This window comes from Silene latifolia, unplaced genomic scaffold (assembly GCF_048544455.1).
Source record: "Silene latifolia isolate original U9 population unplaced genomic scaffold, ASM4854445v1 scaffold_195, whole genome shotgun sequence".
NCBI classification, from domain to species: Eukaryota; Viridiplantae; Streptophyta; class Magnoliopsida; order Caryophyllales; family Caryophyllaceae; genus Silene; species Silene latifolia.
Genome location: NW_027413159.1, coordinates 383232 through 400920, shown reverse-complemented (window position 1 = coordinate 400920; position 17689 = coordinate 383232).

Below are 17689 nucleotides of genomic sequence, written 5' to 3'. Positions count from 1 at the left end.
GATTTATGCCTTCCGAAACTCGAGATTTCGTTGAGGGTCCTCGCTTTTTGGAAATTTTCAAACTGTCTAATATTGCAGTTTTAACTCCATGAATGTCTTAATAATGATAAATGAAGAAACTTTAATAAATGGAGTATGACCATACGACGCACGTATGTTGATTTATGCCTTCCGAAACTCGAGATTTCGTTGAGGGTCTCGGTTTTTGGAAATTTTCAAACTGTCTAATATTGCACTTTTAACTCCATGAATGTCTTAATAATGATAAATGAAGAAACTTTAATAAATGGAGTATGACCATCCGACGCACGTATGTTGATTTATGCCTTCCGAAACTCGAGATTTCGTTTGAGAGTCTCGCTTTTTGGAAATTTTCAAACTGTCTAATATTGCACTTTTAACTCCATGAATGTCTTAATAATGATAAATGAAGAAACTTTAATAAATGGAGTATGACCATACGACGCACGTATGTTGATTTATGCCTTCCGAAAGTCGAGATTTCGTTTGAGGGTCTCTGCTTTTGGAAATTTTCAAACCGTCTAATATTGCGTTTTAACTCCATGAATGTCTTAATAATGATAAATGAAGAAACTTTAATAAATGGAGTATGACCATCAGACGCACGTATGTTGATTTATGCCTTCCAAACTCGAGATTTCGTTTGAGGGTCTCGTTTTTGGAAATTTTCAAACTGTCTAATATTGCAGGTTTAACTCCATGAATGTCTTAATAATGATAAATGAAGAAACTTTAATAAATGGAGTATGACCATCAGACGCACGTATGTTGATTTATGCCTTCCGAAAGTCGAGATTTCGTTTCGAGGGTCTCTTGGGAAATTTTCAAACTGTCTAATATTGCGCTTTAACTCCATGAATGTTTTAATAATGATAAATGAAGAAACTTTAATAAATGGAGTATGACCATCGACGACGTATGTTGATTTATGCCTTCCAAAGTCGAGATTTCGTTTGAGGGTCCTCTGCTTTTTGGAAATTTTCAAACTGTCTAATATTGCGCTTTTAACTCCATGAATGTTTTAATAATGATAAATGAAGAAACTTTAATAAATGGAGTATGACCATCGACGACGTATGATGATTTATGCCTTCCAAACTCGAGATTTCGTTTGAGGGTCCTCGGTTTTTGGAAATTTTCAAACTTTCTAATATTGCGCTTTAACTCCATGAATGTCTTAATAATGATAAATGAAGAAACTTTAATAAATGGAGTATGACCATCAGACGCACGTATGTTGATTTATGCCTTCCGAAACTCGAGATTTCGTTTGAGGGTCTCGGTTTTTGGAAATTTTCAAACTGTCTAATATTGCACTTTTAACTCCATGAATGTCTTAATAATGATAAATGAAGAAACTTTAATAAATGGAGTATGACCATACGACGCACGTATGTTGATTTATGCCTTCCGAAAGTCGAGATTTCGTTTGAGGGCCTCGGTTTTGGAAATTTTCAAACTGTCTAATATTGCCGTTTTAACTCCATGAATGTCTTAATAATGATAAATGAAGAAACTTTAATAAATGGAGTATGACCATACGACGCACGTATGTTGATTTATGCCTTCCGAAACTCGAGATTTCGTTTTCAGGGTCTCGCTGGAAATTTTCAAACTGTCTAATATTGCACTTTTAACTCCATGAATGTCTTAATAATGATAAATGAAGAAACTTTAATAAATGGAGTATGACCATACGACGCACGTATGTTGATTTATGCCTTCCGAAAGTCGAGATTTCGTTTGAGGGTCTCGGTTTTGGAAATTTTCAAACTGTCTAATATTGCAGTTTTAACTCCATGAATGTCTTAATAATGATAAATGAAGAAACTTTAATAAATGGAGTATGACCATCAGACGCACGTATGTTGATTTATGCCTTCCAAACTCGAGATTTCGTTTGAGGCCTCGGTTTTTGGAAATTTTCAAACTGTCTAATATTGCACTTTTAACTCCATGAATGTCTTAATAATGATAAATGAAGAAACTTTAATAAATGGAGTATGACCATCCGACGCACGTATGTTGATTTATGCCTTCCGAAACTCGAGATTTCGTTTGAGGGCCTCGCTTTTTGGAAATTTTCAAACTTTCTAATATTGCCGTTTTAACTCCATGAATGTCTTAATAATGATAAATGAAGAAACTTTAATAAATGGAGTATGACCATCAGACGCACGTATGTTGATTTATGCCTTCCGAAAGTCGAGATTTCGTTTGAGGGACTCGATTTTTGGAAATTTTCAAACTGTCTAATATTGCAGTTTTAACTCCATAAATGTCTTAATAATGATAAATGAAGAAACTTTAATAAATGGAGTATGACCATCGACGACGTATGTTGATTTATGCCTTCCAAACTCGAGATTTCGTTTGAGGGCCCTTTTTGGAAATTTTCAAATTGTCTAATATTGCAGCTTTAACTCCATGAATGTCTTAATAATGATAAATGAAGAAACTTTAATAAATGGAGTATGACCATACGACGCACGTATGTTGATTTATGCCTTCCGAAAGTCGAGATTTCGTTTGAGGGACTCGATTTTGGAAATTTTCAAACTCTAATATTGCGCTTTTAACTCCATGAATGTCTTAATAATAATAAATGAAGAAACTTTAATAAATGGAGTATGACCATCAGACGCACGTAGGTTGATTTATGCCTTCCGAAAGTCGAGATTTCGTTTGAGGGCCTCGCTTTTGGAAATTTTCAAACTCGTCTAATATTGCGTTTTAACTACATGAATGTCTTAATAATGATAAATGAAGAAACTTTAATAATTGGAGTATGACCATCAGACACACGTATGTTGATTTATGCCTTCCGAAACTCGAGATTTCGTTTGAAGGCCTCAGTTTTAGGAAATTTTCAAACTGTCTAATATTGCCGTTTTAACTCCACGAATGTCTTAATAATGATAAATGAAGAAACTTTAATAAAAGGAGTATGATCATCAGACGCACGTATGTTTATTTATGCCTTCCGAAAGTCGAGATTTCGTTTGAGGGACTCGGTTTTTGGAAATTTTCAAACTGTCTAATATTGCAAATTTAACTCCATGAATGTCTTAATAATAATAAATGAAGAAACTTTAATAAATGGAGTCTGACCATCAGACGCACGTATGTTGATTTATGCCTTCCGAAACTCGAGATTTCGTTTGAGGGCCTCGGTTTTTGGAAATTTTCAAACTGTCTAATATTGCCGTTTTAACTCCACGAATGTCTTAATAATGATAAATGAAGAAACTTTAATAAATGGAGTATGACCATCAGACGAACGTATGTTGATTTATGCCTTCCGAAACTCGAGATTTCGTTTAAGGGTCTCGGTTTTTGGAAATTTTCAAACTGTCTAATATTGTTGTTTTACCATCATGAATGTCTTAATAATGATAAATGAAGAAACTTTAATAAATGGATTATGACCATCAGACGCACGTATGTTGATTTATGCCTTCCGAAAGTCGAGATTTCGTTTGATGGTGTCGATTTTAGGAAATTTTTAAACTGTCTAATATTGCAGTTTTAACTCCATAAGTATCTTAATAATAATAAATGAAGAAACTTTAATAAATAGAGTATGACCATCAGACGCACGTATGTTGATTTATGCCTTCCGAAAGTCGAGATTTCGTTTGAGGGCCTCGGTTTTGAAAATTTTCAAATTGTCTAATATTGCAGTTTTACCACCATGAATGTCTTAATAATGATAAATGAAGAAACTTTAATAAATGGAGTATGACCATCAGACGCACGTATGTTGATTTATGCCTTCCGAAAGTCGAGATTTCGTTTGAGGGTCTCGGTTTTTGGAAATTTTCAAACTGTCTAATATTGCAGTTTTAACTACATGAATGTCTTAATAATGATAAATAAAGAAACTTTAATAAATGGAGTATGACCATCAGACGCACGTATGTTGATTTATGCCTTCCGAAACTCGAGATTTCGTTTGAGGGTCTCGGTTTTTGGAAATTTTCAAACTGTCTAATATTGCAGTTTTAACTCCATCAATGTCTTAATAATGATAAATGAAGAAACTTTAATAAATGGAGTATGACCATCAGACGCACGTATGTTGATTTATGCCTTCCGAAAGTCGAGATTTCGTTTGAGGGACTCTTGCTTTTTTGAAATTTTCAAACTGTCTAATATTGCGCTTTAACTCCATGAATGTCTTAATAATTATAAATGAAGAAACTTTAATAAATGGAGTATGACCATCAGACACACGTATGTTGATTTATGCCTTCCGAAAGTCGAGATTTCGTTTGAGGGCCTCGCTTTTGGAAATTTTCAAACTGTCTAATATTGCGCTTTAACTCCATGAATGTCTTAATAATGATAAATGAAGAAACTTTAATAAATGGAGTATGACCATCAGACGCACGTATGTTGATTTATGCCTTCCGAAACTCGGGATTTCGTTTGAGGGCCTCGGTTTTTAGGAAAGTTTCATACTGTCTAATATTGCAGTTTTAACTCCATGAATGCCTTAATAATGATAAATGAAGAAACTTTAATAAATGGTGTATGACCATCAGACGCACGTATGATGATTTATGCCTTCCGAAACTCGAGATTTCGTTTAAGGGTCTCGGTTTTTGGAGATTTTCAAACTTTCTAATATTGAAGTTTTAACTCCATGAATGTCTTAATAATAATAAATGAAGAAACTTTAATAAATGAAGTATGACCATCAGACGAACGTATGTTGATTTATGCCTTCCGAAAGTCGAGATTTCGTTTGAGGGCCTTAGTTTTAGGAAATTTTCAAACTCTCTAATATTTCAGTTTTAACTCCGCGAATGCTTAATGATGATAAATGAAGAAACTTTAATAAATGGAGAATGACCATCAGACGCACGTATGTTGATTTATGTCTTCCGAAACTCGAGATTTCGTTTGAGGGTCTCGGTTTTTAGGAAATTTTCAAACTGTCTAATATTGCAGTTTTAACTCCATGAATGTTTTAATAATGATAAATGAAGAAACTTTAATAAATGGAGTATGACCATCAAACGCACGTATGTTGATTTATGCCTTCCGAAACTCGAGATTTCGTTTGAGGGTCTCGTTTTTTGAAAATTTTCAAACTGTCTAATATTGCAGTTTTAACGCTATAAATGTCTTCATAATTATAAATGAAGAAACTTTAATAAATGGAGTATGACCATCAGACGCACGTATGTTGACTTATGCCTTCCGAAAGTCGAGATTTCGTTTGACAGCCTCGGTTTTTGTAAATTTTCAAACTTTCTAATATTGCAGTTTTAACTCCACGAATGTATTAATCATGATAAATGAAGAAACTTTAATAAATGGAGCATGACCATCAGATGCACGTGTGTTGATTTATGCCTTCCGAAAGTCGAGATTTCGTTTGAGGGCCTCGATTTTTGGAAATTTTAAAACTGTCTAATATTGTAGTTTTAATTCCATGAATGTCTTAATAATGATAAATGAAGAAACTTTAATAAATGGAGTATGACCATCAGACGCACGTATGTTGATTTATGCCTTCCGAAACTCGAGATTTCGTTTGAGGGTCTCGGTTTTAGGAAATTTTCAAACTGTCTAATATGGCAGTTTTAACTCCATGAATGTCTTAATAATGATAAATGAAGAAACTTTAATAAATGGAGTATGACCATCAGACGCTTGTATGTTGATTTATGCCTTCCGAAACTCGAGATTTCGGTTGAGGGCCTCGGTTTTTGGAAATTTTCAAACTGTCTAATATTGCAGTTTTAACTTCATGAATTTTTTAATAATGATAAATGAAGAAACTTTAATAAATGGAGTATGACCATCAGACGCACGTATGTTGATTTATGCCTTCCGAAACTCGAGATTTCGGTTGAGGGCCTCGGTTTTTGGAAATTTTCAAACTGTCTAATATTGCAGTTTTAACTCCATAAATGTCTTAATAATGATAAATGAAGAAACTTTAATAAATGGAGTATGACCATCGACGCACGTATGTTTAGATTTATGCCTTCCGAAACTCGAGATTTCGTTTGAGGGTCTCGGTTTTTGGAAATTTTCAAACTGTCTAATATTGCAGTTTTACCTCCATGAATGTCTTAATAATGATAAATGAAGAAACTTTAATAAATGGAGTATGACCATACGACGCACGTATGTTGATTTATGCCTTCCGAAACTCGAGATTTCGTTGAGGGTCTCGCTTTTGGAAATTTTCAAACTGTCTAATATTGCCGTTTTAACTCCATGAATGTCTTAATAATGATAAATGAAGAAACTTTAATAAATGGAGTATGACCATTGACGCACGTATGTTGATTTATGCCTTCCGAAACTCGAGATTTCGTTTTAGGGTCTCGGTTTTTGGAAATTTTCAAACTGTCTAATATTGCAGTTTTAACTCCATGAATGTCTTAATAATGATAAATGAAAAACTTTAATAAATGGAGTATGACCATCAGACGCACGTATGTTGATTTATGCCTTCCAAACTCGAGATTTCGGTTGAGGGTCTCGCTTTTGGAAATTTTCAAACTGTCTAATATTATAGTTTTAACTTCATGAATGTTTTAATAATGATAAATGAAGAATTTTTAATAAATGGAGTATGACCATCGGACGCACGTATGTTGATTTATGCCTTCCGAAACTCGAGATTTCGGTTGAGGGCCTCTTTGCTTTTGGAAATTTTCAAACTGTCTAAAATTGCGCTTTAACTCCATAAATGTCTTAATAATGATAAATGAAGAAACTTTAATAAATGGAGTATGACCATCAGACGCACGTATGTTTATTTATGCCTTCCGAAACTCGAGATTTCGTTTGAGGGTCTCGTTTTTGGAAATTTTCAAACTGTCTAATATTGCAGTTTTACCTCCATGAATGTCTTAATAATGATAAATGAAGAAACTTTAATAAATGGAGTATGACCATCGGACGCACGTATGTTGATTTATGCCTTCCGAAACTCGAGATTTCGCTTGAGGGTCTCGGTTTTTGGAAATTTTCAAACTGTCTAATATTGCAGCTTTAACTCCATGAATGTCTTAATAATGATAAATGAAGAAACTTTAATAAATGGAGTATGACCATCAGACGTACGTATGTTGATTTATGCCTTCCGAAACTCGAGATTTCGTTTGAGGGTCTCGGTTTTAGGAAATTTTCAAACTGTCTAATATGGCGCTTTAACTCCATGAATGTTTTAATAATGATAAATGAAGAAACTTTAATAAATGGAGTATGACCATCGACGACACGTATGTTGATTTATGCCTTCCGAAACTCGAGATTTCGGTTGAGGGCCTCGGTTTTTGGAAATTTTCAAACTGTCTAATATTGCAGTTTTAACTTCATGAATGTTTTAATAATGATAAATGAAGAAACTTTAATAAATGTAGTATGACCATCAGACGCACGTATGTTGATTTATGCCTTCCGAAACTCGAGATTTTGTTTGAGGGTCTCGGTTTTAGGAAATTTTCAAACTGTCTAATATGGCAGTTTTAACTCCATGAATGTCTTAATAATGATAAATGAAGAAATTTTAATAAATGGAGTATGACCATCAGACGCACGTATGTTGATTTATGCCTTCCGAAACTCGAGATTTCGGTTGAGGGCCTCGGTTTTTGGAAATTTTCAAACTGTCTAATATTGCAGTTTTAACTCCATAAATGTCTTAATAATGATAAATGAAGAAACTTTAATAAATGGAGTATGACCATCAGACGCACGTATGTTTATTTACGCCTTCCGAAACTCGAGATTTCGTTTGAGGGTCTCGGTTTTTGGAAATTTTCAAACTGTCTAATATTGCAGTTTTACCTCCATGAATGTCTTAATAATGATAAATGAAGAAACTTTAATAAAAGGAGTATGACCATCAGACGCACGTATGTTGATTTATGCCTTCCGAAACTCGAGACTTCGTTGAGGGTCTCGGTTTTTGGAAATTTTCAAACTGTCTAATATTACAGTTTTAACTCCATGAATGTCTTAATAATGATAAATGAAGAAACTTTAATAAATGGAGTATGACCATCAGACGCACGTATGTTGATTTATGCCTTCCGAAACTCGAGATTTCGTTTGAGGGTCTCGGTTTTAGGAAATTTTCAAACTGTCTAATATGGCAGTTTTAACTCCATGAATGTCTTAATAATGATAAATGAAAAAACTTTAATAAATGGAGTATGACCATCAGACGCACGTATGTTGATTTATGCCTTCCGAAACTCGAGATTTCGGTTGAGGGCCTCGGTTTTTGGAAATTTTCAAACTGTCTAATATTACAGTTTTAACTTCATGAATGTTTTAATAATGATAAATGAAGAATTTTTAATAAATGGAGTATGACCATCAGACGCACGTATGTTGATTTATGCCTTCCGAAACTCGAGATTTCGGTTGAGGGCCTCGGTTTTTGGAAATTTTCAAACTGTCTAAAATTGCAGTTGTAACACCATAAATGTCTTAATAATGATAAATGAAGAAACTTTAATAAATGGAGTATAACCATCAGACGCACGTATGTTTATTTACGCCTTCTGAAACTCGAGATTTCGTTTGAGGGTCTCGGTTTTTGGAAATTTTCAAACTGTCTAATATTGCAGTTTTACCTCCATGAATGTCTTAATAATGATAAATGAAGAAACTTTAATAAATGGAGTATGACCATCAGACGCACGTATGTTGATTTATGCCTTCCGAAACTCGAGACTTCGTTGAGGGTCTTGGTTTTTGGAAATTTTCAAACTGTCTAATATTGCAGTTTTAACTCCATGAATGTCTTAATAATGATAAATGAAGAAACTTTAATAAATGGAGTATGACCATCAGACGCACGTATGTTGATTTATGCCTTCCGAAACTCGAGATTTCGTTTGAGGGTCTCGGTTTTAGGAAATTTTCAAACTGTCTAATATGGCAGTTTTAACTCCATGAATGTCTTAATAATGATAAATGAAGAAACTTTAATAAATGGAGTATGACCATCAGACGCACGTATGACCATCATACGCACATATGATGATTTATGCCTTCCGAAACTCGAGATTTCTGTTGAGGGCCTCGGTTTTTGGAAATTTTCAAACTGTCTAATATTGCAGTTTTAACTTAATGAATGTCTTAATAATGATAAATGAAGAAACTTTAATAAATGGAGTATGACCATCAAACGCACGTATGTTTATTTATGCCTTCCGAAAGTCGAGATTTCGTTTTAAGGCCTCGGTTTTTGGAAATTTTCAAACTGTCTAATATTGCAGTTTTAAATCCATGAATGTCTTAATAATGATAAATGAAGAAACTTTAATAAATGGAGTATGACCATCAGACGCACGTATGTTGATTTATGCCTTCCGAAAGTCGAGATTTCGTTTGAGGGTCTCGGTTTTTGGAAATTTTCAAACTGTCTAATATGGCAATTTTAACTCCATGAATGTCTTAATAATGATAAATAAAGAAACTTTAATAAATGGAGTATGACCATCAGACGCACGTATGACCATCATACGCACGTATGATGATTTATGCCTTCCGAAACTCGAGATTTCGTTTGATGGTCTCGGTTTTTGGAAATTTTCAAACTGTCTAATATTGCAGTTTTAACACCATGAAAGTCTTAATAATGATAAATGAAAAAAGTTTAATAAATGGAGTATGACCATCAGACGCACGTATGTTGATTTATGCCTTCCGAAAGTCGAGATTTCGTTTGAGGGTCTCGGTTTTTGGAAAATTTCAAACTGTCTAATGTGGCAGTTTTAACTCCATGAATGTCTTAATAATGATAAATGAAGAAACTTTAATAAATGGAGTATGACCATCAGACGCACGTATGACCATCAGACGCACGTATGTTGATTTATTCCTTCCGAAACTCGAGATTTCGTTTGAGGGCCTCGGTTTTTGGAAATTTACAAACTATCTAATATTGCAGTTTTAACTCCATGAATGTTTTAATAATGATAAATGAAGAAAATTTAATAAATGGAGTATGACCATCAGACGCATGTATGTCGATTTATGCCTTCCGAAACTCGAGATTTCGTTTGAGGGTCTCGGTTTTTGGAATTTTTCAAAATGTCAAATATTGCTGTTTTAACTCCATAAATGTCTTAATAATGATAAATGAAGAAACTTTAGTAAATGGGGTATGACCATCAGACGCACATATGTTGATTTATGCCTTCCGAAACTCGAGATTTCGTTTGAGGGTCTCGTTTTTTGAAAATTTTCAAACTGTCTAATATTGCAGTTTTAACGCTATAAATGTCTTCATAATTATAAATGAAGAAACTTTAATAAATGGAGTATGACCATCAGACGCACGTATGTTGATTTATGCCTTCCGAAATTCGAGATTTCGGTTGAGGGCCTCGGTTTTTGGAAATTTTCAAACTGTCTAATATTGCAGTTTTAACTTCATGAATGTTTTAATAATGATAAATGAAGAAACTTTAATAAATGGAGTATGACCATCAGACGCACGTATGTTGATTTATGCCTTCCGAAACTCGAGATTTTGTTTGAGGGTCTCGGTTTTAGGAAATTTTCAAACTGTCTAATATGGCAGTTTTAACTCCATGAATGTCTTAATAATGATAAATGAAGAAACTTTAATAAATGGAGTATGACCATCAGACGCACATATGTTGATTTATGCCTTCCGAAACTCGAGATTTCGGTTGAGGGCCTCGGTTTTTGGAAATTTTCAAACTGTCTAATATTGCAGTTTTAACTCCATAAATGTCTTAATAATGATAAATGAAGAAACTTTAATAAATTGAGTATGACCATCAGACGCACGTATGTTTATTTACGCCTTCCGAAACTCGAGATTTCGTTTGAGGGTCTCGGTTTTTGGAAATTTTCAAACTGTCTAATATTGTAGTTTTACCTCCATGAATGTCTTAATAATGATAAATGAAGAAACTTTAATAAATGGAGTATGACCATCAGACGCACGTATGTTGATTTATGCCTTCCGAAACTCGAGATTTCGGTTGAGGGCCTCGGTTTTTGGAAATTTTCAAACTGTCTAATATTGCAGTTTTAACTCCATAAATGTCTTAATAATGATAAATGAAGAAACTTTAATAAATGGAGTATGACCATCAGACGCACGTATGTTTATTTACGCCTTCCGAAACTCGAGATTTCGTTTGAAGGTCTCGGTTTTTGGAAATTTTCAAACTGTCTAATATTGCAGTTTTACCTCCATGAATGTCTTAATAATGATAAATGAAGAAACTTTAATAAATGGAGTATGACCATCAGACGCACGTATGTTGATTTATGCCTTCCGAAACTCGAGACTTCGTTGAGGGTCTCGGTTTTTGGAAATTTTCAAACTGTCTAATATTGCAGTTTTAACTCCATGAATGTCTTAATAATGATAAATGAAGAAACTTTAATAAATGGAGTATGACCATCAGACGCACGTATGTTGATTTATGCCTTCCGAAACTCGAGATTTCGTTTGAGGGTCTCGGTTTTAGGAAATTTTCAAACTGTCTAATATGGCAGTTTTAACTCCATGAATGTCTTAATAATGATAAATGAAGAAACTTTAATAAATGGAGTATGACCATCAGACGCACGTATGACCATCATACGCACATATGATGATTTATGCCTTCCGAAACTCGAGATTTCTGTTGAGGGCCTCGGTTTTTGAAAATTTTCAAACTTTCTAATATTGCAGTTTTAACTTAATGAATGTCTTAATAATGATAAATGAAGAAACTTTAATAAATGGAGTATGACCATCAGACGCACGTATGTTTATTTATGCCTTCCGAAAGTCGAGATTTCGTTTTAAGGCCTCGGTTTTTGGAAATTTTCAAACTGTCTAATGTTGCAGTTTTAACTCCATGAATGTCTTAATAATGATAAATGAAGAAACTTTAATAAATGGAGTATGACCATCAGACGCACGTATGTTGATTTATTCCTTCCGAAACTCGAGATTTCGGTTGAGGGCCTCGGTTTTTGGAAATTTACAAACTGTCTAATATTGCAGTTTTAACTCCATGAATGTTTTAATAATGATAAATGAAGAAAATTTAATAAATGGAGTATGACCATCGACGCATGTATGTTGATTTATGCCTTCCGAAACTCGAGATTTCGTTTGAGGGTCTCGGTTTTTGGAAATTTTCAAACTGTCTAATATTGCAGTTTTACCTCCATGAATGTCTTAATAATGATAAATGAAGAAACTTTAATAAATGGAGTATGACCATCAGACGCACGTATGTTGATTTATGCCTTCCGAAACTCGAGATTTCGTTTGAGGGTCTCGGTTTTAGGAAATTTTCAAACTTTCTAATATTGCAGTTTTAACTCTACGAATGTCTTAATAATGATAAATGAAGAAACTTTAATAAATGGAGTATGACCATCAGACGCACGTATGTTGATTTATGCCTTCCGAAACTCGAGATTTCGTTTGAGGGTCTCGGTTTTAGGAAATTTTCAAACTTTCTAATATTGCAGTTTTAACTCTACGAATGTCTTAATAATGATAAATGAAGAAACTTTAATAAACGGAGTAGGACCATCAGATGCACGTATGTTGATTTATGCCTTCCGAAAGTCGAGATTTCGTTTGAGGGCCTCGGTTTTTTGAAATTTACAAACTGTCTAATATTGCAGTTTTAACTCCATGAATGTCTTAATAATGATAAATGAAGAAACTTTAATAAATGGAGTATGACCATCAGACGCACGTATGTTGATTTATGCCTTCCGAAACTCGAGATTTCGTTTGAGGGTCTCGGTTTTAGGAAATTTTCAAACTGTCTAATATGGCAGTTTTAACTCCATGAATGTCTTAATAATGATAAATGAAGAAACTTTAATAAATGGAGTATGACCATCAGACGCACGTATGTTGATTTATGCCTTCCGAAACTCGAGATTTCGTTTGAGGGTCTCGGTTTTAGGAAATTTTCAAACTGTCTAATATGACAGTTTTAACTCCATGAATGTCTTAATAATGATAAATGAAGAAACTTTAATAAATGGAGTATGACCATCAGACGCACGTATGTTGATTTATGCCTTCCGAAACTCGAGATTTCGGTTGAGGGCCTCGGTTTTTGGAAATTTTCAAACTGTCTAATATTGCAGTTTTAACTCCATAAATGTCTTAATAATGATAAATGAAGAAACTTTAATAAATGGAGTATGACCATCAGACGCACGTATGTTGATTTATGCCTTCCGAAACTCGAGACTTCGTTGAGGGTCTCGGTTTTTGGAAATTTTCAAACTGTCTAATATTGCAGTTTTAACTCCATGAATGTCTTAATAATGATAAATGAAGAAACTTTAATAAATGGAGTATGACCATCAGACGCACGTATGTTGATTTATGCCTTCCAAACTCGAGATTTCGTTTGAGGGTCTCGGTTTTAGGAAATTTTCAAACCGTTTCCTAATATGGCAGTTTTAACTCCATGAATGTCTTAATAATGATAAATGAAGAAACTTTAATAAATGGAGTATGACCATCAGACGCACGTATGACCATCATACGCACATATGATGATTTATGCCTTCCGAAACTCGAGATTTCTGTTGAGGGCCTCGGTTTTTGAAAATTTTCAAACTTTCTAATATTGCAGTTTTAACTTAATGAATGTCTTAATAATGATAAATGAAGAAACTTTAATAAATGGAGTATGACCATCAGACGCACGTATGTTTATTTATGCCTTCCGAAAGTCGAGATTTCGTTTTAAGGCCTCGGTTTTTGGAAATTTTCAAACTGTCTAATGTTGCAGTTTTAACTCCATGAATGTCTTAATAATGATAAATGAAGAAACTTTAATAAATGGAGTATGACCATCAGACGCACGTATGTTGATTTATTCCTTCCGAAACTCGAGATTTCGGTTGAGGGCCTCGGTTTTTGGAAATTTACAAACTGTCTAATATTGCAGTTTTAACTCCATGAATGTTTTAATAATGATAAATGAAGAAAATTTAATAAATGGAGTATGACCATCAGACGCATGTATGTTGATTTATGCCTTCCGAAACTCGAGATTTCGTTTGAGGGTCTCGGTTTTTGGAAATTTTCAAACTGTCTAATATTGCAGTTTTACCTCCATGAATGTCTTAATAATGATAAATGAAGAAACTTTAATAAATGGAGTATGACCATCAGACGCACGTATGTTGATTTATGCCTTCCGAAACTCGAGATTTCGTTTGAGGGTCTCGGTTTTAGGAAATTTTCAAACTTTCTAATATTGCAGTTTTAACTCTACGAATGTCTTAATAATGATAAATGAAGAAACTTTAATAAATGGAGTATGACCATCAGACGCACGTATGTTGATTTATGCCTTCCGAAACTCGAGATTTCGTTTGAGGGTCTCGGTTTTAGGAAATTTTCAATCTTTCTAATATTGCAGTTTTAACTCTACGAATGTCTTAATAATGATAAATGAAGAAACTTTAATAAACGGAGTAGGACCATCAGATGCACGTATGTTGATTTATGCCTTCCGAAAGTCGAGATTTCGTTTGAGGGCCTCGGTTTTTTGAAATTTACAAACTGTCTAATATTGCAGTTTTAACTCCATGAATGTCTTAATAATGATAAATGAAGAAACTTTAATAAATGGAGTATGACCATCAGACGCACGTATGTTGATTTATGCCTTCCGAAACTCGAGATTTCGTTTGAGGGTCTCGGTTTTAGGAAATTTTCAAACTGTCTAATATGGCGCTTTAACTCCATGAATGTCTTAATAATGATAAATGAAGAAACTTTAATAAATGGAGTATGACCATCAGACGCACGTATGTTGATTTATGCCTTCCGAAACTCGAGATTTCGTTTGAGGGTCTCGGTTTTAGGAAATTTTCAAACTGTCTAATATGACAGTTTTAACTCCATGAATGTCTTAATAATGATAAATGAAGAAACTTTAATAAATGGAGTATGACCATCAGACGCACGTATGTTGATTTATGCCTTCCGAAACTCGAGATTTCGGTTGAGGGCCTCGGTTTTTGGAAATTTTCAAACTGTCTAATATTGCAGTTTTAACTCCATAAATGTCTTAATAATGATAAATGAAGAAACTTTAATAAATGGAGTAGGACCATCAGACGCACGTATGTTTATTTACGCCTTCCGAAACTCGAGATTTCGTTTGAGGGTCTCGGTTTTTGGAAATTTTCAAACTGTCTAATATTGCAGTTTTACCTCCATGAATGTCTTAATAATGATAAATGAAGAAACTTTAATAAATGGAGTATGACCATCAGACGCACGTATGTTGATTTATGCCTTCCGAAACTCGAGATTTCGTTTGAGGGTCTCGGTTTTAGGAAATTTTCAAACTGTCTAATATGGCAGTTTTAACTCCATGAATGTCTTAATAATGATAAATGAAGAAACTTTAATAAATGGAGTATGACCATCAGACGCACGTATGACCATCATACGCACATATGATGATTTATGCCTTCCGAAACTCGAGATTTCTGTTGAGGGCCTCGGTTTTTGGAAATTTTCAAACTTTCTAATATTGCAGTTTTAACTTAATGAATGTCTTAATAATGATAAATAAAGAAACTTTAATAAATGGAGTATGACCATCAGACGCACGTATGTTTATTTATGCCTTCCGAAAGTCGAGATTTCGTTTTAAGGCCTCGGTTTTTGGAAATTTTCAAACTGTCTAATATTGCAGTTTTAACTCCATGAATGTCTTAATAATGATAAATGAAGAAACTTTAATAAATGGAGTATGACCATCAGACGCACGTATGTTGATTTATTCCTTCCGAAACTCGAGATTTCGGTTGAGGGCCTCGGTTTTTGGAAATTTACAAACTGTCTAATATTGCAGTTTTAACTCCATGAATGTTTTAATAATGATAAATGAAGAAAATTTAATAAATGGAGTATGACCATCAGACGCATGTATGTTGATTTATTCCTTCCGAAACTCGAGATTTCGGTTGAGGGCCTCGGTTTTTTGAAATTTACAAACTGTCTAATATTGCAGTTTTAACTCCATGAATGTTTTAATAATGATAAATGAAGAAAATTTAATAAATGGAGTATGACCATCAGACGCACGTATGTTGATTTATTCCTTCCGAAACTCGAGATTTCGGTTGAGGGCCTCGGTTTTTGGAAATTTACAAACTGTCTAATATTGCAGTTTTAACTCCATGAATGTTTTAATAATGATAAATGAAGAAAATTTAATAAATGGAGTATGACCATCAGACGCATGTATGTTGATTTATGCCTTCCGAAACTCGAGATTTCGTTTGAGGGTCTCGGTTTTTGGAAATTTTCAAACTGTCTAATATTGCAGTTTTACCTCCATGAATGTCTTAATAATGATAAATGAAGGAACTTTAATAAATGGAGTATGACCATCAGACGCACGTATGTTGATTTATGCCTTCCGAAACTCGAGACTTCGTTGAGGGTCTCGGTTTTTGGAAATTTTCAAACTGTCTAATATTGCAGTTTTAACTCCATGAATGTCTTAATAATGATAAATGAAGAAACTTTAATAAATGGAGTATGACCATCAGACGCACGTATGTTGATTTATGCCTTCCGAAACTCGAGATTTCGTTTGAGGGTCTCGGTTTTAGGAAATTTTCAAACTGTCTAATATGGCAGTTTTAACTCCATGAATGTCTTAATAATGATAAATGAAAAAACTTTAATAAATGGAGTATGACCATCAGACGCACGTATGTTGATTTATGCCTTCCGAAACTCGAGATTTCGGTTGAGGGCCTCGGTTTTTGGAAATTTTCAAACTGTCTAATATTACAGTTTTAACTTCATGAATGTTTTAATAATGATAAATGAAGAAACTTTAATAAATGGAGTATGACCATCAGACGCACGTATGTTGATTTATGCCTTCCGAAACTCGAGATTTCGGTTGAGGGCCTCGGTTTTTGGAAATTTTCAAACTGTCTAATATTGCAGTTTTACCTCCATGAATGTCTTAATAATGATAAATGAAGAAACTTTAATAAATGGAGTATGACCATCAGACGCACGTATGTTGATTTATGCCTTCCGAAACTCGAGACTTCGTTGAGGTTCTCGGTTTTTGGAAATTTTCAAACTGTCTAATATTGCAGTTTTAACTCCATGAATGTCTTAATAATGATAAATGAAGAAACTTTAATAAATGGAGTATGACCATCAGACGCACGTATGTTGATTTATGCCTTCCGAAACTCGAGATTTCGTTTGAGGGTCTCGGTTTTAGGAAATTTTCAAACTGTCTAATATGGCAGTTTTAACTTCATGAATGTCTTAATAATGATAAATGAAGAAACTTTAATAAATGGAGTATGACCATCAGACGCACGTATGACCATCATACGCACATATGATGATTTATGCCTTCCGAAACTCGAGATTTCTGTTGAGGGCCTCGGTTTTTGGAAATTTTCAAACTGTCTAATATTGCAGTTTTAACTTAATGAATGTCTTAATAATGATAAATGAAGAAACTTTAATAAATGGAGTATGACCATCAGACGCACGTATGTTTATTTATGCCTTCCGAAAGTCGAGATTTCGTTTTAAGGCCTCGGTTTTTGGAAATTTTCAAACTGTCTAATATTGCAGTTTTAACTCCATGAATGTCTTAATAATGAT